This window comes from Aythya marila (assembly GCF_965140915.1).
Source record: "Aythya marila genome assembly, chromosome: 1".
In the NCBI taxonomy this organism is placed as follows: Eukaryota; Metazoa; Chordata; class Aves; order Anseriformes; family Anatidae; genus Aythya; species Aythya marila.
This window is the reverse complement of record NC_139042.1, coordinates 95,993,245-96,017,266: the sequence shown is the minus strand read 5'-3', so window position 1 is coordinate 96,017,266 and position 24,022 is coordinate 95,993,245. Positions and strand designations below refer to the sequence as shown.

General features: G+C 45.2%; 1 long non-coding RNA gene across 1 annotated transcript in view; it reads left to right on the top strand.

Moving 5' to 3' along the window:
• LOC309884278 overlaps nucleotides 1-11,462 on the top strand; it is a 92,991-nt gene extending 81,529 nt beyond the window's left edge. The window contains exon 7 of the long non-coding RNA XR_014318593.1: nucleotides 6,422-11,462. This is a non-coding gene — a long non-coding RNA (uncharacterized lncRNA). The remainder of the gene's footprint in view (nucleotides 1-6,421) is intronic.
• The last annotated feature ends 12,560 nt before the right edge of the window (nucleotides 11,463-24,022 follow it).

Below are 24,022 nucleotides of genomic sequence, written 5' to 3'. Positions count from 1 at the left end.
GTTTCCATTATAGCCTCTATTTTTCACACTCATAATTTTCCAAAACACCTTTGGAGCTTAAGTTTTCCCTGTTTGAAGTTTGCCTGGAGGTTAAATTTGCCTTTGTCAATGGAAGTTTTAGCAAAGACTTTTAATCACTTACATTATGGGAGAGTGGAAAAAAAATGCATTTTTTCCAGCTTGGGAAGAAAAATATCTAACCACATTTCTAAGAAGGGTGAGAGTAAATCTGCTGAAGGTTGAAATTTGACAGGCACAATCAGTTGAGTCCAGTCATATGTTACAGACCATGCTTTTTGAACTCTTCTCAATGGCTCCTGGTGTCTACAGAGGACTATTTTTGTTCAGTAGCCTGTGGGATCAGAGCAGAAATGACCAGTCACCCCAACTACTAGCAACTAATTTTTGTCCCTTCTTTCCCATGCAAGCACAGAATTAGGAGTTGTATTAACAGCTCTGTCCCTGGGAGTCCGGAAATGCTAAACTTATATTTCTAATTGTGTTAACTTAGTCTCTTGGTATGCATATAAGTTTGTGCATAAATGAGTTGTTTGCTTAGTTAAACAATGAGAACTGAATGTTAAAATATTTTGTATCTTCCTTCTGTCTTTTTTTTTAAATTTATTTCCTTAAGATGGGGCTTGGATCTGGCCTGTAATAGCTTGTGAATCCTACATGAAGTCTGCCTATAGATATAATTATTGTATCACTACATCTGGTTATTGATGATTACATGCATGAATACATTTTCTAAGCTTAATAGTCAAGACACACCATACTTCCAGAAGAGCAAATTGTTGGTTCACTTATCGGGAACTCTTAAAAATAATGCCTGAGCTGCAAGCTGTAAAGAAGCTACATCCACACAACGCACAAGTCAAAAAAGCCAGTAAGATCGTCATCATTGCTGAAAGGCTGAAAGGGCAGGCTGCGGTCACAGAGACATCACTGACAGATACTGCATGGGTGGCTGAAGACAACAAGTTTACTCAGGACCAAGACGGTTTACAAGTTTTAGGTGAGATGAAGGTACAAGTTTCTTCACAGTTTTGGGGATGCAGACATACATGGAGAGTGTTGGAAGCTTTAAAATTCAATATCATGTTTCTACTGCTGAGAAGACCCTTTTAAGTCACCTGCATTAATGAACAGTCATTACCAATTAGCTGAAAACTTGTAGCTTCTGATGGCAGTGGAAGTGTTAAGGAGTTGTAGCTGGGAACTTTGGTAGGAGATTTGCACTAGGCATGTGCTTGGTGAAAACAGAGTGGGGAAGAGAAAGAGGTAGTCCTACAGCCATGAAACCATGTAAGGGTAAGCCATGAAACCTTCAGTAAGGGTAATTCCAGAGCAGGAGCAGTGAATGAAGAAATGTAGCTTGCTCTGGCTGGACCTACACTGCTCTTTAAGGGGCTCCAGGGAAGGGCTTGAACACCATATCTGTCCCCAGGTACCACAGTCCATAGCATATGGCATTTCTCCTACAAGTCCTTATAGCATTTCATGCAAGCCCCCTTTAATACATATCCTCAGTCCCAACATATCTGCCTGACGCACACACTTTTGAGCTGGCCATGCTTGAGTGCAAGGCAGAACTAGCTGGTCTCCTGAGGTCACTTTCAGACTGAATTATCCTATGATCCTGTGACCATATTGCAGAGCAGGCCTGCTGTCTGTTTTTGCCATGGATCTTGGTAAGGAGAACAATGCTGCCACATTTGTGTGCCACAGCAGGTCACTGCAGTGTGGCCAGTGTCAGAGTGGAGGTCAGTAGCACCATACACTGGCTGGATTATTATTCTGTTCCTGCTGCCCTGGACATGCGAAAGCATCTTCCCCTTTTTGAGCTCATAGGCAGGGCATGCGTTACCCTGTGACATCCCTGTGTAGGGCAGCCACAAAAGGTTTTATCAGGGCCCCTCTGGTCACTGCAGGTGGCCCTGGCACACACGAGTCAGAAGCGCAAGCTGTGTGCATTGTGCCTGTGCTTCTGGGAAGTCCTTGATCTGCCACCTGTGCCAAATGTTGACTCTCAACTATTGACATGAGATATCAGTCTCCACAGTGTGATTATCTCCGCTTTCATCTTTATCAGTGCTGTGTGATCCTCCACAGCCTCCACCCAGATGACCATGGGGAGTTCAGTCACATCCTGAGCTCCTGCCAAACGTGTCTTTGGGTACCTGAGAGCTGCAGAGGAGGTCAGCTGTACACCAAGACAGTGGGTGCTGCCATGCCTGCTGGTGTGGCTGCAAGCTAGGACATGGCAGAGATGGCTGCTCTCAGCTTCTGTAGGTCTGGTCAGGCTGTGTTATTCCTAAGAGCTCTCCACCTCTCTGCCTGCTTGTTCATCTTCTTCCTAAGTCCCTCTCCTATGTGTGAAAGCTTGCACCCTGAGGTAAAAGCCTCTTCACCAGCCTGCTCCAGGTTGAGCAGCAGTCCTGCTCAACCAGAAGCAGGGATGGGACATGGCAAGGACACATTGCCCATGGGGTAAGACAGCAAGGGACAGAGGTAAAGGCCCTTCTACAGGTCAACAAGTCCAGAGAAGGGTGTGTGTTGTAAAAATGCTTTCTGGTTGTCAAGTGTAAAGCTTTTTCCTGTGGTCATGGACCAGCAAACTGCATTGGCCTCACACAGAGAAGCTCCTGGCAAGACATCATTCCTGAAAGCCAGCTCGCATTATACAGGGCTCTTGGGACTGCTGGCTCCGTGGAGACAGCGCATGGCCAGGGGAAATGTGAAGGCTGGTCAGCCCTCTTCCCACTGCACCTCCCTGCACACTGGGGACCAGCTCAGAGCGGTGAGCGACTCCAGCTGTTGTAACCCAGCCTTGGTATGGGGAGGGAGAAGGTAAGGAGAGGACATATAGCAGTGACAGGCTTGGCACAGAGATCTCCCCACTTCCTTTCTTTCCCCCCCTCCTTTCCCCTTCCCTCATACCACATATGTCTTGCTTAATCAGAAGGGAAGGGATCAAGACAGCTCAAATTAGGCACCAAATGGAGAAAAAAAGCTCCTCAGTGATCACTGGGGTAATTTGCAATCCCTGAGATCATTCATCTTCATTGTACCCATAAGAGATGGGTCACGATACTGGCAGAAAGGCTGAGTGTAATCACAAGCCACATGCTCTCCTGGCCTTTTTTCTTAACCAAAATAAAAGTTAAGCCTAGAAACCCTCTGCTCATGGCAGTGACTCCGGGTTAAGAGCTATTTGCCCTTTCACATGTTAAACAGTCAGTAGTATCAGAACCTGTAAAAGAAAGTACAAGATGCATCCTTCTCTAAAAATTACAAAAATCGAGAGGGTTATAAAACAATGGAGCTGAAACAGAGCCCCAGGGCCCTCACGGAGCATGGAGCCCTTCTGTCTCCATTTCAAGGAGTTCCCTGACCCTGATGGCCTGATTACTTCTGGCTTAAGGGCTCAGCCTTGATATTGAGAACATAGGGTTGAGCCTCTAGCCACTTTGCCTGGCTTCAGTTCCTGAAGCCATAGACATGGGGCCTCAAGGAGCATGCTGATGGAGTAACCTGACCAAAACAGAAATATGCTGATCCATCCAGGAGCGAGATGGCCTGAAAGAAGAAATCCCACTGGACATGGTAGCTATGGTCCACTCTTTGCTGTCTTCCAGGAAGGACTTTCAGTGTGCTGTTGAACAGCAATGCAGACGTTTCCTGTGGTATCAGTCCTCCAGCCCTGTGTAGTCACTGTGTAGACTCTGCTGCTCTATGCCACTTCACTTCAGAGCCACTTGCTCTCCCTCATGCACTCCATAGCCTGTGTGAAGCTTCCCGTGGCCAAGGTTTTGCCTTGTGATCAGCTGGGGAAGGCAGGATGCAGGGTTTCTCTGCAATTCAGGCCTGGATGGACAGTGAACAGGTTATGCCACTAGGGGTAAAACTGAAGCAACTTGCTCACATGAGATGAGGTAGGTAGGGCAACTGCAATTTTCCCAAGTAAGACAGTCTTTTCCATTAGGATGGCGTGTGCAGGGAAGGAGTCTGTATTTTGCTGTGCCTCTAAGCTGAAGGCCTATGTGGCAATGGAGAGAGTGAACCTTAGTGTTTGGATCTGATCCTAGGAGCTTATCCTCTGGCTTTCCACTTTTGTAGATGTGGGGCTGTGTCCCATGGCTTTCCATCGGGCTCCTCCACCGTGAGCCATCAACATACAATTACACTGCTGAAAACCAGACTCACTGGTTCCCTTCTTTTTCTGGAGCAACAAAGATGGCTAATCATCAGATGACTGACTAGCCAAAGAATCTTTGATGCGAAATGGACTGATGGAAGAGCTAGTAATGTGACCTCAGTAGGTGGAGGCATGGCACGAGCGCCTTGCTGAGATGGGGCTGGTGGTCTGGCCCTAGATCTTTCTGCCCAGAAATGATGATCTGAGCCACAGAGTAACTATTGCTGACTGGTGGTGTATCTGTAGTGAGATGAGGCCTACTGTCACAGTGATGTGCTGACATGCCACTCTGAGAGCTGTGAGCTTTCCTTCAAATCTGCTGCAATCTGCTGGTGGATGAACAGTCATCTTTCTTTCATCTAAGGGCTTTCCTGTCTGTGGGCTTCCTGAAAGTCTTTATAATCAAGGAAGAAGTATCTTGCCCTATGGAAAGCTGTTGCTCTTGCTCTTGGTTTGAAGGTGTCCTTCAAACTTTTTCTCTTTTGCCTCTCACTGCTCTCAAATTTGCCTTTATCCCAGTGAACAGTCTGGCCAGGGATCTCTGTGTGCCTGGTGGCTGTTGATGGTCTTCACTGTGAAACCATGGTCCTACATGTACTTCTTCTCCCTTTTCTGCCCACCCCTTTCCCCATTTTAGCAAGATGATATGGGCCTCATCTGACCCTAGTGCTCCCACCCTTGAATACCAACCAGGTGGGTGGCAGGCCTGGCTGCAGATGAGAGGATCCCATGTCCGCCTTGAATTGCCCAACTTTTGAAGAGACGTGCTGTGTTTGAAAGGGCAAGGGAAGGAGGTAAGGTGTCACGGCCCACATTGCTCTGCCCTTTCAGATACACGATAGTAACCTCTGGCGTTCCAGAATTTGGGAAAACAAAACCCCACATTGTCTCCTTATCGCACAGGCTTGGGAGTGTGGTCCAGCACGGCAATAAGAGACAGCCACAAGCCTAATCTGGTTCAGGTCTGCTGCGTGCCTGCTGTGTGGTCTTGGCAATCGGGTCACTTTTCCATCTGTGAAATGGGGCTAGTGGTGCTTACCTTTGTTTTCAGGACGTTTCAGATCTCAGTACGAAATGTTTTATGCAAATGAGGAGGGTTTCTGATGCTATTTTTTAGTAACGAGCAGCAGACCTTGAATTTTGACCTTTACATGTTGTGGTTTTTTTTTTTTTTTTTTTTTTTTTTATGTACTCGCCTCACCGGGCCTGGACTGAGTGGACTGGTAGCAATTGAAGGTCAGGACTATTTTCCTGCCAGCTCTAACCATATAAGTAGGGGTTACAGCAGCGCTGGAGGGGGGTGTATTTATGGGCATGCAGATGAGCTACCACTTGGAAGCCTTTCTGCGGGTGGATGGAGGGATGGAAGTGCAGCTCTGTGGGGACACGGTGTGGTCACTCCCGAAAACGGCACCTGACGTGCACGAGCTCAGCCTCTGGCTTTCTCCTTTGCTGTCTGGATATAGTCAGAGTGCAAGAGTGAAGGTGAATCTGTGGCTTAGCAAAGGCGAGTAAATAGAAGTGCCAGCTCGTAGGGTTACCCAGCCGTCGGCTCCAGCCTTTTGGGCGGCCATACTTTGACGCTGACTAGGTTGTAAACATGAAGAATATCGATGCAGTTTTCTGCACTTTGATTCTTGATAACTTTGCCCTCGGTCTTCTCAGCCAGACTGAGAAGAAAGGCTAAGTGCATTTCAGCCAGCATAAGGCATGCCTTCTTCTTCCTGGCTCCATTGGTAAATGGTACCAGATTCATCTCGGGGTTTGCCTGCACAGTAACCACACGTGTGCAAGTATCTCTCTGTGAGTGCTAACCTAACTGGCAGAGTTATTCCCATAAAAGTTGGCCTCCTCCATACACTTCAGTGTCCTCAGTGTGCTTACAGCTTCAGCAACCCTTCCATGGGAACTTCTGCAGCCTCTCCAAGATTCAGGCCCCATCTTCAGTAGATCATAATTCACACTACATACCTCAAACCTGAAGCTGGGCAACTGATTCCTCACTCCCTGTGGTTTATCATCTAGTCAGAAGGATGCTCACATGGTTACTGTGTCAGCAAATAATTCTTCATCAGCTCCAGTGGGCCAAGCCCAGACCTATCCTTATCTACTGTGGGTGCCACTGTCTGGGTTTCTGAATCAGAGCAAGTCCTGAGGAGGCACTTGGTTTTGATGACCATGGGCTAACCTCTCTTTTAACTTGTTCATATGTGCATCCAGGAGCTCCTGTCAAACCCTTGCAGCAGCTGACAGTAGCAGCAGAGGGAGACTGCCACGCTGGAGCATGCAGTGCTCTCCAGAATACAGCAGCAGTATTGTGTTAGTACCCCCTCTGGACTGGATCCATCACCATGGCAGCTGGCTGAAGAAACAGCAACAAAACAAGGAAATCACCAACTTGTTGAAACTTAATGGCTTTAGGTTTGGATGAGATTTTGACAGACCCATCTCACAGCTCCTCAGTGGCCCAGGCATCATGCAGACTGCACCTGTGCTTCCTCCTCCCCCTTCCCACACACCAACCTGAGACTCCATCCCCTTTCCGAGAGGAAGATGAACTGTTAGAGTTCTGTCTGAGGTGGAAGGCAACTGTATTCAATAATAATAATAATACTCTGTAAAAGGGGATTTCTGTGTTCTGCCTACTTGCCATTTTGATGCTGTACAGGCTGTGATTCTAGACCCTATTTTGCATATGCATTTGAGATCATTTCCTTGATTACAGTTGATGATACCATAAAAATTACCAGGGACATTGTTCTGGGATTATGGCTAACCTAGGAAGAGCTCAGGTACACAGTGATATGAATTAGGATCAGATTCTATCACAAAGATGGCTCTAAGCTCCTGAATTCCTCCTGTTAAATGGGAGAGTTGGTTTCAATCCATTATTAATGATTCCTGACACAGTATCTGATCTCCAGTTCCGCAAAGTTCAGGATGGTTCAGATGAGCCTTTGGTCATCACTCATCTCATGAACTTCAGCTACCTGTGATGTGTCATTAATGATCAATTAAAAATACTGCTTACCTGTGAATATAGGGACTGTTGTTTAAAAGAGCAAGGGCAATTCTAGGACACTGCCAGATTTCTGGGGACTTTCAGACAGATTTTCATCATCCAGGTAGCATGGATGTTAGGTGTAAGGTAGGGCATTATGTAGGAATGAGAACTCTGATGCAGATCATGTGGAGGACAGGGTTCATAAATCTCTCTACGGCAAAGTTATCAGGGGTCAGTGGGTGAGCAGAGACAGCCACAGCTGAGAAGACCTAGGCTCAGCCTTCTGTCCCATCAGAGTCACTCAGTGACCATAAAAAACACTCACTCTGTTTCTCAAAGCAATTGCATTTCCTAGCTCCCATTAATTTTAATTGTATTACACACCTCATTTTCCTTGAAAGTCTATGTTTTCCGTTCCTTTCCTGAAATGCAGTCTGCAAATTAATGTTTTCATTTGAGCTGCTCAGGTACATGGTGGTCCTATTACCCAAAAAAGTCCCACAGACAGCAAGAGAGCACAGAGTGCAGTCCTGCAGATGTGGACCTCCTGGGATGGCATACCTTGAGGCTGCTCTGTGTGGGTAGCCAGGCTCTGTCTCTGGGTGGTATGTGTCTGTGTCCTTCAGAAGTAATGTTCTCACCCTTCCTCAGACTCGTATCAGCTGTGAGATGCTGCAGGGTACAGCTCATGCTGTTCCTGCCTGGTGAGATAAAGCTCCCTTCAAAGTTCCAACTTGTTAAAGAAAATCTCACACCACATGCAGTGCGTCTGGAAGCTTCCAGATTGTTTAGTGTTACATGAGCAAAACTGTATCTGTATTTTCAGCAAATATCTTCTAAAAAGATAGAGCTTAAAAATACATTGAGTTTGTCAAAAGATTCCAGTGAAAAGAGCTTTCGCTCTAAGACTGAGCCGGTCTTGTGCTTAAAGCAACTTTGAGACTTCCAGACAGAAGTGTACCTATCAGTGCAAGGATATTAAACAAAATGCCTGTAGCCTAATACTGGTAGAGCATCGCTTTTTCTTCTGTGGCCATTTCTTCACGGCCATTTCTTCATGGTCTGCTTCTTTGTCTCATAGTCCTCAGCTGCAGACAGAAAGAAATAGGAGGAACCCATTTTGGGTCACCTTAGAGTGCTTTTGCTACTGGCCTGATATCTGAAGGGAAAGATAAAGTGTTTGCTACCTTAATAAGACTGCAGTTGGCCCTTCAAATAGGAAATGGTATTTAGAGCAACAATGCCAGCTGTGGTTGAAGGGATCTGCATCATCTCTGGTATTCCGTGTTCTCTGAGAGAAAAAGCAAGGGACATCTCATTGTTCTGCTCTGTGGAAAAACATGTCTCTGGAAGAGATTAAATCCACTTTTGCTTCACTGGCAGGCATTCCAAAGACACAGATATTTTTATATCTAATCAGCTTCCTTGTCTTCTATGATGACATTTAGCCAGAGATCCAGGTTAGGCACAGGGCTTTGAGATGTGTGCCAAATATGGTCTGATATGGAGCCTTTGAAGTAAGAAATGTGAGCGATCTCCCTATGGGTTTGGTCCTCCTGATAAATGGGAATACAGATGACACACCACTCTCTTCAACCCATTACAGAGCACTTATCTGGTGTGTTAGCTTTAGGGTAGTTCTTAGCTGTAATTCAAAGGTTTACATATCAAAACTAAAATCTGACCAGAGAAAGCAGGAAAACAGACAAACAAAACAAAAAAAAAAACACACACAAAAAAACAAAAACATAAAAAAAAAAAAAAGTTTTGCAGATCGGTTTTAAGAAAGAGTCTCCTTGCTGAAATTTTGGAGACTTCCCCTCCAAGTAGATGAAATTAATCTAGATGAGCCTCAAGCTACAGAAACTGTGTTTTTACTTTAATTGTGAGTGTGGGTTGGCAAAATCAAAAATCACAGAGATGATTCAAGACTTTCTTCAGCCAGTCCCTGTACATTATTACATTTGGATCTGGAATGTTTGGGGTCCTTCTGGAGAAGAAGCATTTTGCTGTAAGGAACCCTTTGATTTTTCATTGAAGGCCAGGAGCAGGGGTGACTTCATGATGCTGCATTGAGATCTCAGGTTTCAGTTTACCCACTGGAGTAAATTTTTAATGAAGGAACATATGAAATTAACTCAAAATAGAGCCTCTGTAAGCACACTAACCATTTCCTGTATAACATACAGCACAGTGTTTTTTACATTTCCTTTGGACTGAAATGTAAGGAAATTTTTAATCATTCAGTATATCCACTGGGCAAAACATAGCCCAGTGTCTTAACCTTTTCTTGAAAGCTTGTAAGGTATTTGCCCTTACTCCATGTTTCTGGGCAGAAAGCAATTTCCATTTATAGAAAAAACCTCTATGGACAAATGGGGAGACATACAGCCTTTGTAGCCCAAGGCTAGGAAGTATCCCCTGCTGTCACTGAAGAAACACTTATGGTGCTTGGGAGGCAGTGAAAGTTGTTGTATTGACTTAAGTGAGAAGAGACTGAAAGCCTGATCCTTTTCCAAATGTAAGAAACCTTTTGCTTCTGTCAAAGCAAAGACCTGCTTGTGGAGCTTCTCAGCTAGGGACTGGAGTAACACAGCGCCATGAGGGATTTGACGTGAAAAGTGAGTAAATATCACATTTAAGACTTGGATTAAGGTCTCAAAGACAGCTCCTAGGCACCTCTAACAATCTCTTAGGTAGTTGCTTAGAATGGTTTTACTGTAAACTTCCCAAGTGAAGTAATAAAACTGGTGTCCACCAGCAGATGGTGCTTCTGCCTGAGAATTGTTTTCCTTCATGACCATTGAAAGACAGTTTACCTCACATCATTATTGTGAATGAGGCATTACATGGCAAAACATTTGCTATTGTATCATATGGATTCTGTATTTGCGGTAGTTCCTGTGTATGCTTTTCCATCTGCTCCTTCCTTACCTCCAGTGCTGCTTTTCTTTTAAGGGCCTTTGATTATCAGCCAGTAACAACTTTTAAAATTATCCCATAAAAGCTCCTTGTTTAGCAGCTGTAACACCAGGCTGCAGAACGTCAGTGGTAGGAAAGACAGAGATGGGTCATTTTTATTTATTTATTGTTTTTAACCTGGGATGCCCTTCATGCTAATTTGAGTGGAAATACATATGCTCAAAACCAGGCAGGCAGTCTGTCCCTTGCACCCTACTGATTCCCAGCTCTCCACGACAATAAACTGAAGATTGTCAGCTCTGAAAGAATCTGGAGCAGATGAGGAGGTGGCTAGCAGACAAATAAACACCCACTTGACTCCAGACTATTCACTGTAGTGTTTGTGGGAAGAAACTACCGACTTTTATCTGAAATTTGCATTAGAAACATTTTCCTGCTATTGCAATAGCACTAAGCACTTTAAAATGAAGATCTAGGACGCCACTTAGACAATACATTGTCATCTTAAGACTCCTCTCCTCCAGCGTATAGATACCTCGGTGGCTGATACATTTAGTCCCATAGTTCACATGCCACTGTGTGTGCTTAGTGAATTGTTGCACATGTCAGGGTATAAACTCAAGTTAAGCCAGTATGGTGCTGCTTTGGGGCTGAAGGGTTGCAGTTAACACTGAGCTCATAGATAGCTCTGGTGGTGGAGGAGGGGTAATGGTAAAGGTAAATCTCTGCATGTACTGTAGGTGCCTGAGGTATGGCCCTCCCTGCAGAATAGCATAAATCAGGAATTTGATTCAACAGTTTGCCCTGGACTGTGGAGCTATTCCTTATCCTTGAGATCTCATGGGATTGAGACCCAAGCCTGCCCTTGGCAGTCTGCATACTGCCTCCTGTGCCCTGGTGCTTTCCAGGCTGCTGTAGGCAGGTTCATCCCCATCCAGAAGATAACAGCATGAAGCCTGTGGTCATCCCAATGAGAAGATGAGACCTCTGAATGATCTGGGTAAAGGTAAAACCAAGGTATGGTATCAACATATGATGGAAATTTTGTGAACACATTCTTAAATTAAACGTAACAATCACACACTTACATGCAGAACAAGGTACGCATACTTTGGTAATGCAGGTCTGCAGATGTTCTTGGGAACTGTGAAAAATCTAATTTATTTCAAAAGTGATGGAGTTTTTATGAAAATTGTTATTTCTTCTTTCTCCCATCTCAGAAAGGGTGAGTGAAACCCAGCAGTGGAAATGCTAAACTCAGCCTTCTTGAAGAAAGCATTTTGAGGAAATGCATGCTATATAGGTCCAAAAAAAAAAAAAAAAAAGAGAGAGAAAGCAGGACAAAAAAGCATTTCCATTATTTTGATGGGATAAATGCATATGCCACGCCACAATGATTTCAGCATATTTTCCTTGACACCATAGTCACAGTATTTTTGAAATCTAAAATGAAGCAACATTTCATGGCTCTCTATTGAAGCTTTTACCATAGGCTTTGATGGAGATGCCAGAATACGATTTCTAAAGCACTGGACATTAGCAAATCCAAGAAGGCAATTAATCAGGTGGAATCCAATCAAAAGATTACTTTCCTGATCTCCAGGATAGGGTGCTACAGGGACGCACAAAATTATCTGCTGAAATCCCTCAGGCAGCTCACCCAGAATAACCTTCTTTGGACCCACTCCAGCTTCTGGCGGAGGCTCAGCTTCAGGAAATTTTCTTTATCCAGAGCAGTGGAATGGGCTTAACATTAGACATGTATGTAAGAGCCACTTCCAGGAAGGCTGCACTTAACTGCAACCTACCTGCCTCCCTAAATTGAGATTAATGGCAAGGGAAAGGCTCCAGCTGATTTCAGAAAGCTGGAACGATGCTGCTGCCATTTCTGTAGCTGCTGCATAGCTCCTTCATCCAATGAGTGTTCATAGAGCTATGCAGTACATGGTATGTCAGAAACCACACTTGCATGGCTTCTCAAAAGTGTTGTCTGGAAACCAGGCTCCCCACCCAGGTGTGGCTGCTGGTGTTTGTATGGCTACAGGTGCTTGGGGCATCCTTGCACCAGGCAGCCACAGAAATACATCCAACCAGAGGAGCTGCTAGGCCCATGCTGAGTGTGCTGCTGTAGAAAAGTTACTGGAGAGCCTCCATGGGAGGAAAGGAGGCTCTAAATGATGGCTCCCATGGCAACAGGATTAGACCTCACTGATTAAGTGTGTGCTGCTACTGCTGAGGGGAGAAACATAAATTGAAAGCAGATGAGTGCCTCAGGCTGACACCATTCCCATGGGTCCTATCCCTGGTGACTGGAGAGAATAGATTGGTACCTGCCCCTCCACTCCCCCTCGTGAGGAAGCTGTAGACCACGACGAGGCCTCCCCTCAGCCGCCTCTTTTCCAGGCTGAACAGGCCCAGTGACCTCAGCCGCTCCTCATACGTCTTCCCCTCTAGGCACTTTGCCATCTTTGTAGCCCAGTATCTTACTGACTTGAAGAAAGAGGCTTTAATCTCTCCTGCTTTGTTTACTAACGAAGGAGCTTGAAAGAGACGCATGTCCTTGCCTCTGGAGAGGAGGTGAAAGAACAGCCAGTGCAAGGAACACAAAAATCGGTTGCGCCAGACTAACATGCGGTTGTATCTGAGCTTGGAGACTGCAACCCTCTTCAGACTTCCAGATCTAGAGGAACACTTTGGCTGCAGCCTAAAAGCCACGTGTACATAAGCTCCCCCAGGCCAGCCGATCTTTCCACGAGCTGCCAGGAAGCAGCAATGTAGGCATGTACCCAAATCAAAGCCCAAACCTTCAGCCCAGTCCTTGACCTGAATAGTGAGTGAGGATCCGGATCCTGGCGGGATCCCAGATCTGGTCCCCAGATCTGGTCCCCAGGAAAACCGTTCTCTAAAGGCACCGTGACTTAGCACACAACACATTGCTGCAAGTATTTTGGAGGAACTGTAGAAGGGACGTCGCCTCCGGCCATGGCATTCCGAAGCATGGCATCTTATGGGGACCAAGTTCTGTGGTGCACAGCATATCCTAAGCCACACTTGGGATCTCAAGCTGTCATCTCAGCTTGACTGGCTCCTGAAGTTGCAAGTATGCAGAAAAAAGTCAACAGGGCGCTCCACCCTTTTTTGCCGTAATGTCTTAACTGTGGTGCTTTGCAAAGGAGTCTTGTGCCCTGGCAGCAATACTTTAAAGTAGTTTTGTGGCAATGCAATGTAGTTTGGGAAGTTGTCTTGCCCTCTTCTGCATCTGCAAACTCCTCCCTTCCTCGAGAGGAGACAGTAGGAAGTTTGAAGCTACAAATCTCTTATGCAGAGTAGGAGCCCCACAAAGTAAAGGTAGCTGTTCATCTTGGAGGGGGTACGTCTGAATGTAAAACCCATCTTTAGGACCGAAGCAAGACATCAAGCTCTTTCTTCTAATAGGAACGCGACTTTTTCTGCCTGGAGCACGATTCAACGAGGCAATCCACCATTTCTTCATCTTTGAAGATGCTGAAATGGACCCTGGGTTCAAAAGAACCAGTTCCCAGCCTGTCTCCAAGAACAGTTGCTTAGGGCTAAAATCTAAGTTTCCTTGCTGTTACTTGAAGGTCCAAAGGGACTCCTCCTCCCTTCTCAGTTGAGTTCGGTGCTGCCTAGTCTTAAGATTTGCAGCACTCGGTGGTGTGTGTACCTCAGGCCCTCATATTTTGAGAGGGATTGTGCTCCCTGTAAATACTACGGGAATCCCATTTTTCTGTCTCAAGGGGGAATGGTGTAAGGCACTTCTAAATACTTCTAAATCATTGCAGGTTGTGGTTGTAGTCAATTGCCATGTAAATTAAGGCCACGCAAGTACCTTCTACTGTTTCATCTTCCCTTTCATTTGTAGTCTGGTTACTCCTAAATACTACGTATTGGGTGAAATGTCCTAAGAAAACAGTACTTTTTTAATTTTAACAACTTCTTTTTTTCCCCCAAGTCCGCCAGTAGCTGACACGGTAGAAAGATAGGCTTTTTCTCTTCTGCTCTCATGAAGTTAGAGGCAGTGCCAATTTAAACTGTGACTGAGGCTCTGCAACGATGCAAGTCTATCCTACTACTTCAAATTCAGTGATGCTACCTGAGTTTCCCTTAATTAGCTTTCAAGGATTCAACCCATTTAAAGCTTTTGGACAATGACAATTACTTGGAAACATTCCTACGGGTTTATTTTCTTCATTTACACTTGTTTGCTCTCTCCATCCCATCCAAAGCAGTCAGGACTGGTTGGCTTCTCTCTTCTCCAGAAACTTGCACTAGGAACCGCTGTTAGAATCAGAATCCTGATCTAAGAGCACGATGTCAAATGTTGTGCTCCACGTTGGAAATTGGAGAGGAAAATGTTCCTATATACGTAAGGATTCTACTCAAACAGCTGATTACACTTTTTCTTACACCTTAACGGATGCTTACACCTTTTACCTTTAAACCTGAGAAGCAATGGGTAGTTTCTACATTTCCCTTGGGGATAGTGTACTCTTCTGTATTTTGCTTCTATACAAACAGCTCCAAATTTTAAAGTCATGTTGTCAGTCGTACACCCAAACAACCTTGCATGGCATTACATGTTCCCCCCCTCTCCACCTCCCCCCGCCCCTGGCGGATAGGTCAAGCCCTGAAGGCAAGACCGGACAAGTAAATAATGCTAACATGTAAAACTGACTTGTAAATACGTTACTTTTTGGCAGGTTTTTTTGGCACTCTGTGGGGCTTAACTGTGCTTCAGTGAGAAGAATGTCTTCTGGTGTGAACTGAAATTATACCTCTATGCCACAATGCATTGTTTTTTTTTGTTTGTTTGTTTGTTTTTTTCTTTTCTGTTTGTTTTGTTTATTTTTACTGGGGTGGGGGAGTGGCAAAATAATAAAATGTAGGTGAACAAAAGTTCCTTCTCTGTTGTTTTTGTTTCCTTTTCTATACAGTCTTAAAATGAAGGTCTCATTTTCTGGCCTTTGGCAGAGCGTAAGCATGCCAGAACACTTTGCATTACATAGATCATGTTTGTCTGAAATGATAATATCATACCTATAGTCTGCTGACGGCTGAAAAGTAGCCTATGCCTCGGGTACTGTTTTCTGCCTTTGTCTCTTTTGTTACTACATCCCTGTAAGTCTGCAAAAGGGAAATGAAGTTATCCTATTCAGAAAAAAACACCATCCAGAAGAAACTTTGGTTGTTTTCAGGGCCTGAATTCTCACTGAAACCAAAGGCGGGTATAGAATCATAGATTATCCCGAGTTGGAATGGTCCCCTAAGGATCACAGAATTTCTAGGTTGGAAGAGACCTCAAGATCATCGAGTCCAACCTCTGACCTAACACTAACAAGTCCTCCACTAAGCCATATCACTAAGCTCTACATCTAAACGTCTTTTAAAGACCCCCAGGGATGGTGACCCAACCACTTCCCTGGGCAGCCCCTTCCGATGCCTAACAACCCTTTCGGTAAAGAAGGTCTTCTAAACATCCAACCTAAAACTCCCCTCGCACAACTTTAGCCCATTCCCCCTTGTCCTGTCACCAGGCACGTGGGAGAACAGGCCAACCCCCACCTCGCTACAGCCTCCTTTAAGGTACCTGTAGAGAGCGATAAGGTCACCCCTGAGCCTCCTCTTCTCCAGGCTGAACAAGCCCAGCTCCCTCAGCCACTCCTCGTAGGACTTGTTCTCCAGACCCCTCATCAGCTTGGTCGCCCTTCTCTGGACTCGCTCGAGCACCTCGATGTCCTTCTTTTAGCGAGGGGCCCCAAACTGAACACAGTACTCGAGGTGCGGCCTCACCAGAGCCGAGTACAGGGGGACAATTGCTTCCCTAGACCTGCTGGCCACACTGCTTCTTATACAAGCCAGGATGCTGTTGGCCTTCCTGGCCACCTGAGCACACTGCTGGCTCATATTCAGCCGACTGTCAACCATCACTCCCAGGTCCTTCTCTGCCAGGCAGCTTTCCAACCACTCATCTCCCAGCCTGTAGCTCTGCTTGGGGTTGTTGCGCCCCAGGTGCAGGACCCGGCACTTGGCCTTGTTGAACTTCATGCAGTTGACCTCAGCCCATCGGTGCAGCCTATCCAGATCCTCCTGCAGAGCCTTCCTGCCCTCGAGCAGATCGACACACACACCTAACTTGGTGTCATCTGCAAACTTACTGAGGGTGCACTCAATGCCCTCATCCAGATCATCGATAAAGATATTGTGAGATATGTTCATCTGATTCATGTCAGTATGGAACAATGCTAGGGCCGCACGGTGTGATGAATGTGACCTTCTGTCTTACATACCCTTGTATAACCACAAGTCTAAGAAAAACAGAGTGGTTAATGTATATAATTCTTGTACCTTGCAAAGGAATGTTTTAGCAATTCGTGTCAATAGAGAGCTCGAAGGGAAATGTATTTGTAGGCTTTTCCTCGAAGTCTCTGATATCTGGGGGGTTTCAGAATAACTGCTAACTATGACGACTATGGCATGGGACACTATGCAAGTCTCTGATATCTGGCCAGGAGATTAAGGAGACGGGGAGAGCTGAAGAACAACTAAAAGACAAAGCTTGCAGGGGACGTTGCACAAGTCTCTGACATACAGACAAGCTGGACAAAGGAGAAGGACAAGAGGGAGGAAGACTATGAGCCTTCAGCAAGAGAGACCCCCAGAGGGACCACCAGAGACTGATACGCATGCTCCAGTAGGAGGGTTTGGATTCCAGAAACTAATAATAATAACCCTGTTTTTTTTTTAGAAGTAGTAGTGAATATATATTAGCCTAGGAGCATAAAAATCAGCTGTTTGATGTAACTGGTGTGCGTCTTGGTGGAGCAGAGATTCTCGGCGCACCCAGCGCTGTTTGCTTACCTCTATTCCTTTAATAAATTGTAAACTTTGATTACAGTCCTATTTTGAAGACTGAGCCATTTATTACAATATTAAAGAGGACCGGCCCCAGTACCAAGCCCTGGGGGACTCCACTAGCGACTGGCCTCCAACTGGATTTGACTCCATTCACCACAACTCTTTGGGCCTGGCTATCCAGCCAGTTTCTAACCCAACGAAGCGTACGCCAGTCCAAACCTTCAGCCCAGTCCTTGACCTGAATAGTGAGTGAGGATCCGGATCCTGGCATTTATACGTGATAGCTTATACGCAGCGGGAGTAAATAGTGTAGTCAGAGGTCACGGGGCTAGATTTTGAAAAGTCCTGCATAACGAAGACATCTCAGAAAAGCAGATTTAAATAACGTTAATGCCAAGAAGAGTAATTCTGATTGCTATATTCTTTATCTGTTGTGACTAGACAGATGAAACTCTGTGATAGCAATTTTGCCTTTAAGGTCATTTTCTTTTTTCTTTTATTTCTTTTCTTTCATTTGTTTATTTATCTATTTATTTATTTTAACAGGCTCTGTACTACTTTTCCTCACAGAATGACTAACAGAAATATGACCCTTGTACACCTTTTGCAGTTCATTCATTAGGTCAACCCTAACCACTAAGCCCCTTGTCAGGTTATTTCTATAAGTGATAAGGAGCAATTGACCTTAAAAGACTGAAGCCAGGTAGATGAGCCTATTCCACAAGGTGTCTTGGCTCCACCCTTGTGAAGCGAAACCTGCCAGGTGTGGATCATTTGACCTTTGCTATATAGGAAGCCTGAGGACTTGTGGGGAAGTGCCTCCATGGGGCGAGTTTGAGGCTCAGGTTCTCTAGGGTGCTTTCCCGCTGTCGTGGTGAAGTGGGCTCAGTGTTCCCCAGTGGGCTGCTTTTTATTTGTGTTTTCTCCCATCTCTGTGAAATAGTTTGAGTGACTCTATGAGCTAGCTGCATTTTTGGTGCCTCCTCGGTACAGTGAGAGCCTGGTGGTGTGACTTCACTGTGAAGCAGCGTGGAAGTGACTCAAGTTCAGGAGCTGGCAGGTAAGTGTTCCTGGGTTCTACAGTTCTTTAATGTTGAGGAGTTTGAGTACTTCTTTCACCTTGTCTGTTTTCAGTGAAATTACTTCTGTGGATTCTAAGCTCCCTTTCCAGGCCTTAAGAAAATAGTAATACTAATAAATAGAAACAAACCGCCACCAACTCAGAAGCTCAAGTGCTTACATTTAAGCCTGACTCTGCAGAATGTTCTTAACTATTTCTTAAGATTGAACAACAGGCAGTGTGAAAAAGGTGCCTTAATGTGAGCTCAAATTATGCCCTGTGGTAAGTGGAAACAGATTGGGATAGGTACCAGTGGCATTACTGTGACTTCCACTAAGCAGAAATAGCGAGACTGGGCTGTTCATAACAGAAATGCTGTTTTCACAACATGTAAGTCCAACCGTCGTAACGTTCACTATCTGTAATCTTCTTTTTCTCATGATCTGACAGGAAACAGTGATGTTGAGATGTAACCAAGTTGAAGTTGAAACCTTAATCTCCATACTTTTCCTGAGCTCCAGAGGGTCTGTGGAGAAAATGGATGCCGTGTGTTTGGGTGCTGTGGTTACACAGGTCAGCTGCATGCGTCTTCTTATGCCTAATGCAGTGGTGATGTCGATTCTGGCCCAGAAGCCATCCTTGTGGCTCTGGTACCCCACAGAATCCCGGAATCACAAAACAGTTGGGGCTGGAAGTGATGTCTGTAGGTCACCTGGCCCTATCTCCCTGCTTAAGCAATACCACCAGGATCAGGGAGCCCAGAACCATGAGAACCATGTCTAGGCATCTCTTGGATATCTCCAAGAAGGGAAATTCCACAACCTCTCTGGGCAGCCTGTGTCAGTGCTCGGTTAACTGCACAGCACAGAAGTGCTTGCTGATGTTCAGACAGAATCTACTTTGTTCCATTTTGTTCCCACTGCCTCTTGTTCTGTTACCAGGCACCACAGAAAGGAGCCTGGCTCTGTGCTTTCTGCACCCTCTCTTCAGGTATTTGTATATATTGATGAGATCCCTCTGTGTCTCCTCTCCTCCAGGCTGAGCAGTCCCAGCCTTTCCTCACAGGAAGGGTGCTCCAGTCCCTTCATCTTTTTTGTGGCCCTTCACTGGTCTCTCTCCACCATGCCCATGTCCCTCCTGGGCTGAAAGCCCCAGAACAGGACTCAGTACTCCAGGGGTATGATGATGTGTAGCCCAGCACAAAGTGCTTGTAGTGCCACATCCCCATGCCTGCCACCTTCCTGGCATCCCTGCCTGCACCCCTAGACGGCCCAGGATGTCCCTGCCCATGTGGTGGCTGTGACGTGATGGTGCAGGCAATGCTATGAAGCCAGTAGAAGTGTCTGAATGCCAGCACCGTGCAGACATACACATGTGGGTTTCCTTTGCTTGCTGTGCTGGTGGTGAGGGTTTTTTTTCTTGGAGTCTGAGCTGACGGTGGGCAGATCGTACATCCAGTTTGCACGGCTGGACTGCAGCCATATAAGCAAACGGGCCCAAGGTCAAGGAAGGCTGAGGAAACAAGAAACATGCCTATTTGTGTGCAACATGCACCAGGTTAATTAAGCAATTATTTCTTACATCATGTGCTGACTCACTTGTTTTCCTTCCCTGTCACTGGACTTGCAACGATTGCTTCCCTTTACTTTTTAAGAGCTCTTGGGGTGATGCAGGCCTTGAGATATGTTTTGGTCTCAGTGACCTCTATGGACTGTTGTAAAAGATTTTTCTGCAAAAATAAATACTGGTTTAATGTACTCTGACAGGGGAGTTAGGCTCATGAGATGATACCATTGCATGGGGTTATGTAGGGTGCTCACTGTTTTTCTATTTCAGTAAAATCTCTTGGCTTGGCTTCTGCTTCCCCTTCATTATCCCTGTGTACGTAGTATCAACTGGTTTCATGCTCACAGAGCTTTATTAATGTCCCAGGTATAACCAATGGGCATCTCTACTAGGTTATATCCAGGCCAATAAGTTGGGAAAAATAAACTCCACTTTTTTAATAAGGATAGGTGGAGTTCAAATAAACCAAAATTAGATCTAGATCTAACTTGACATATCTGTAAAATATTGAGCCTGTCAGTAAGCTGTAGTAACCATGGGTGGATAGCAGTTCATACTGGTGTGTCCAGTTCTGGGTGCACTCCTCCTCCCACTTGCACAGGATAACAGTGCTTAGTAATGTAAGGAAACATTTCCAGCAAGGCTTGAGAGGCCCTGAAGTGTCTTGTAACTTTTCAAAGGCTGCAGGGAAGGCTCAAATTTAATCCCTCTCTTCAGTCCTCTCCCTTCTGAACAGCATCATTTAAAAATGTGCCTTGAAAAGCATTCCTGCTAAGGAGTCTCAGCAACCCTTCTGGAGAAATGGTTGAACTCTACTGACCGTGTGAATCAGACCGTTTGTTTTGCTGAGGAGTTATGAAAACAGATGATTCACTCGTATGTGCCATTTTTCAGCAACGAGTCCATAAGTCTGTAGACATGTGAGTTAACAACGTTGAGCCCGGCAAAAGTGGGTATCAGCAGTAACTCCAGCTGGAGATCAGACTCCTTTAATTTGTTCTGTTCAAATTCCCCTCCAGGTTCTGTGGATTTCACTTGAGCTGGGAGTACAGAACCAGCCCAGTTATAACCTGGGCTGTGCTGGAGAGGCAGCCCATGGAAGAGCTGGTGCCAAAGCTGGACTAAACACCCATGCACATCTGTCCTGATCCATCTCTGACCCCTTGACTCTGGTGTCATCAAACCCAGGGCTGAAGCCCACTCCAATGCATCAGGAGGCTACAGCTTCTTAAGGATGGCTATCCTGCATCACCCAAAATACCATCTATCAGTAGGTTGTTATTCTTCTTCTGACCCTTCCAGAGCCTCCTAGCAAGGCTCTGAATGATCCCTGCCTTCCCCTTTTTATTTACCTTGTATCATCTGAAGCTCCATCAAGTCATAGCACCCTTGCCCCAAGAGGAAGAGTTTTGATGGGAGCATCCTGGTGGCCTTTACAAACTTGGCTTTGTTTTCTGCATTTTCCACTGGACAGGTTGTTTTGTACATGCTTATTTACTTTCCTCATTGTCCGCTTTCCTGCTTCTCCCTCCACTTCAACAGCCAGGGTGGGGAGGTTTTGTCAGTCAAGAGAATTTGTCAGTCAAGAGAATGGACAAAACTAAGAATATAAAAGTGGGGCACAAGGGACAGTGGAAGCTCCATACCACCAGTAGCACTGGTTCAGTGTGTACAAACTGGAACACAAGAGACTCTGTGATCATCAGGAAGCACTTCTTTGCTGTGCAGGTGACTGAACACTGGCACAGGTTCTGTGGGTTCTCCCTCCTTGGAGATCTTCAAAAGTCATCTGGACATGGTCCTGGGCACCCTGATCCTGGTGGCCTTGCTTGAGTAGGGAAACTGAACCAGGTGACCTCCAGAGGTTGCTTCCAGCATCAACCATTTCATGATTCTGTTATTTATCTTTGCTTTCAAACCTCACCATGGCTGGGGTTTGAACCTTTAGCCAGCCTGTAAGATAACCTGAATCACTTAGCAGCTTCACCAAGGCTAAGGTGGGCATACTGATGAGGAATAGCAAAAAGTACTTTGAATTTATCAGCTGCTCTCCCACATGTTGGACTATGCTTCTCTCAGAGCTATGTTACTCTCATTGTGAGGGTGCAAAAGCTGTCCTTGTGGTCATTGTTTGGAAAGGTGTTTATTTTCTATCCTGCTTTCAGAAACGTGACCTCAAAGGGGCTGAGAAGCAAATCTCCTAAAGTCACTAGAACCTAAGCATCAGACAGGGTGAATTATTAGTGTTTGCTTTTTCATTTAAACGTTATGTGCAGGCAACACCCTTATTTATCATCTAAAGCTTTTGGAACAGCAACATGTAAAACCATAGCAACAAAGCCGAATGATTGCAGTGTCTGCCTGGCCATGATTTCTCCATCCCTGCAGCTGGGGCTGAGGGAAGCAATGCGTTTCTTGGCAGGGTGGAAGGTGCATGTATCTCGGCTGCTCTGCAGTCCCAGCACCAGGCACAGACAACATTCAGAACCTGGCTTATTCTGCCTGGTTGTTTTTTTTTCCAGCTTTCAGAGCTGGAGAAACTGCTTAGGCTTGAGTCCCTCACTGTTGAATGCATCCTGATGAGATATGCTCTTATCTCACAGACACAAAGGGTTTTCCTCACAGCCTTGCTTACGCTTGTACTGAATAACAAAATTTGTTTAAAATGCGCTTTTCCTCCTGAATATTTTTTCTCTCTCTTCAGTTATGACTGGAAGATGTTAGTTTGCCAAGCATATTTTCCTTCAGTCACAAAGGACCATTCCAGGTGGCCCTCTCCACTGTCCACGCTATTTTCATTGCTTCTATACAAGACATTAAGGACAGTGCACCCTGATGTAGGTCTCAGACCTACAGAGGGAGTGATCTTTAGACAGAGTTTGTCTCATATTTAGAGATTTTTTTTTTTACCATTTATGAATATTTTGGGGGCATCAGGCCTCTCTCAGTGGATTTTGTGTAAAACTTGGAGCACGGGAGGTTTTGTTTGAACATAAGGAAGCACTTTTTTATTGTGCGGGTGACTGAACACTGGCACAGGTTGCCCAGATGGGTGGTGGGGTCTCCCTCCTTGGAGATCTTCAAAAGTAATCTGGTCATGGTTCTGGACATGGTCTTGATCCTGGTGGTCTTGCTTGAGTAGGGGGACTGGACCAGGTGACCTTCAGAGGTCCCTTCCAGCCCCAACCGTTTCATGATTCTGTGATAATCTTTAAACCTTACTATGGCTAGGGTTTGAACCTTTGGCTAGCCTGTGAGCTATCTTGAATCTGACCAAGGGTTTCAAGAAAAAGGCAGAAGTGGTCTGCCTCTCTGCTGAACTGACAGGGACAGAAATCCTGTGTGAAAGGATGGGAGTTGATACCTTTTCAAATGTACCCAAAGTGCTAAAATAGGTATAACAAACAACTAAGTCTTAGGGTCTCACAGAAAAGCAGAATAACACAAGTGTTGAACCAGCAAATGTATTGCCTTAGAGCAAACAAAGGCCCAAGAAAATAGGTTAAGTATGAAAACTGCAATCATTGCTCCCCAAAAGATGGAAGAACAGTTACATAAGAAATAAACAATTGCAAAAGGATTTTCTTGCTTAAAAAGAAAATCCAGCCTATACAGGGCAAGACATCACAATGCCAAGTTGTGCTAAAGACAATCGTCTTTGGAGGAGAGGATGTACGAATTCATAGTCCTTTGCACTGGGCAAGAAAATAGCATCCACCATGCACGCATGGGGTGAATGCAGAAAGAAAATGAAGTGATAATGAGTTGCTCATGGGAATGGCAAACAGAGGCATAAGAGTTAAATGTTTAAGAGGTGGGAGGTGGAAGTCTAAGCTCCAGCAGAGGTGGTAGCTTGCACATGCTGGCCCACTGCAGAGGCTCCTCATAAGAATGCGGGAAACAGATAAAAGACTTAGAAGAACAGAAGTGGAATAAAATGTAAGGAGGCAGCATCTTTAATTGCCAATGCTGTTAAGATAAACCAGAAGAGCTGGAAAATGTCCCAAGATGTAGTAAAAAATGGATTATAAAGAAAAATCACTGTGGGAAAAAATAGTTCAAATGGAAGTAGTAGATGTAATCTTGAGTAATTTTAGGAGGAAAGACTTTGGCACTCACAGTTAAGGACAAACTATAATAACATAATGGCCTTGGTAGGACTCTGTTTTACTGGGTGATCCTCTGCAGAGCAACAGCTTGAAAAGAAACAGCCAGACCGAGGGACAGAATTGCTGATTTCACTAATGCTCTATTAGGCAAATGTGTAAATAATAGAATGAATCTAGGAGGGGTATCAGGAAGGTAAAAAGTGAGGCAGTGGGGAAACTAATTAAATGTTATCAGCACTTTATGTATCAGTAGTTAGCAGTATAGCGTATCAGTAGTTAAAGGC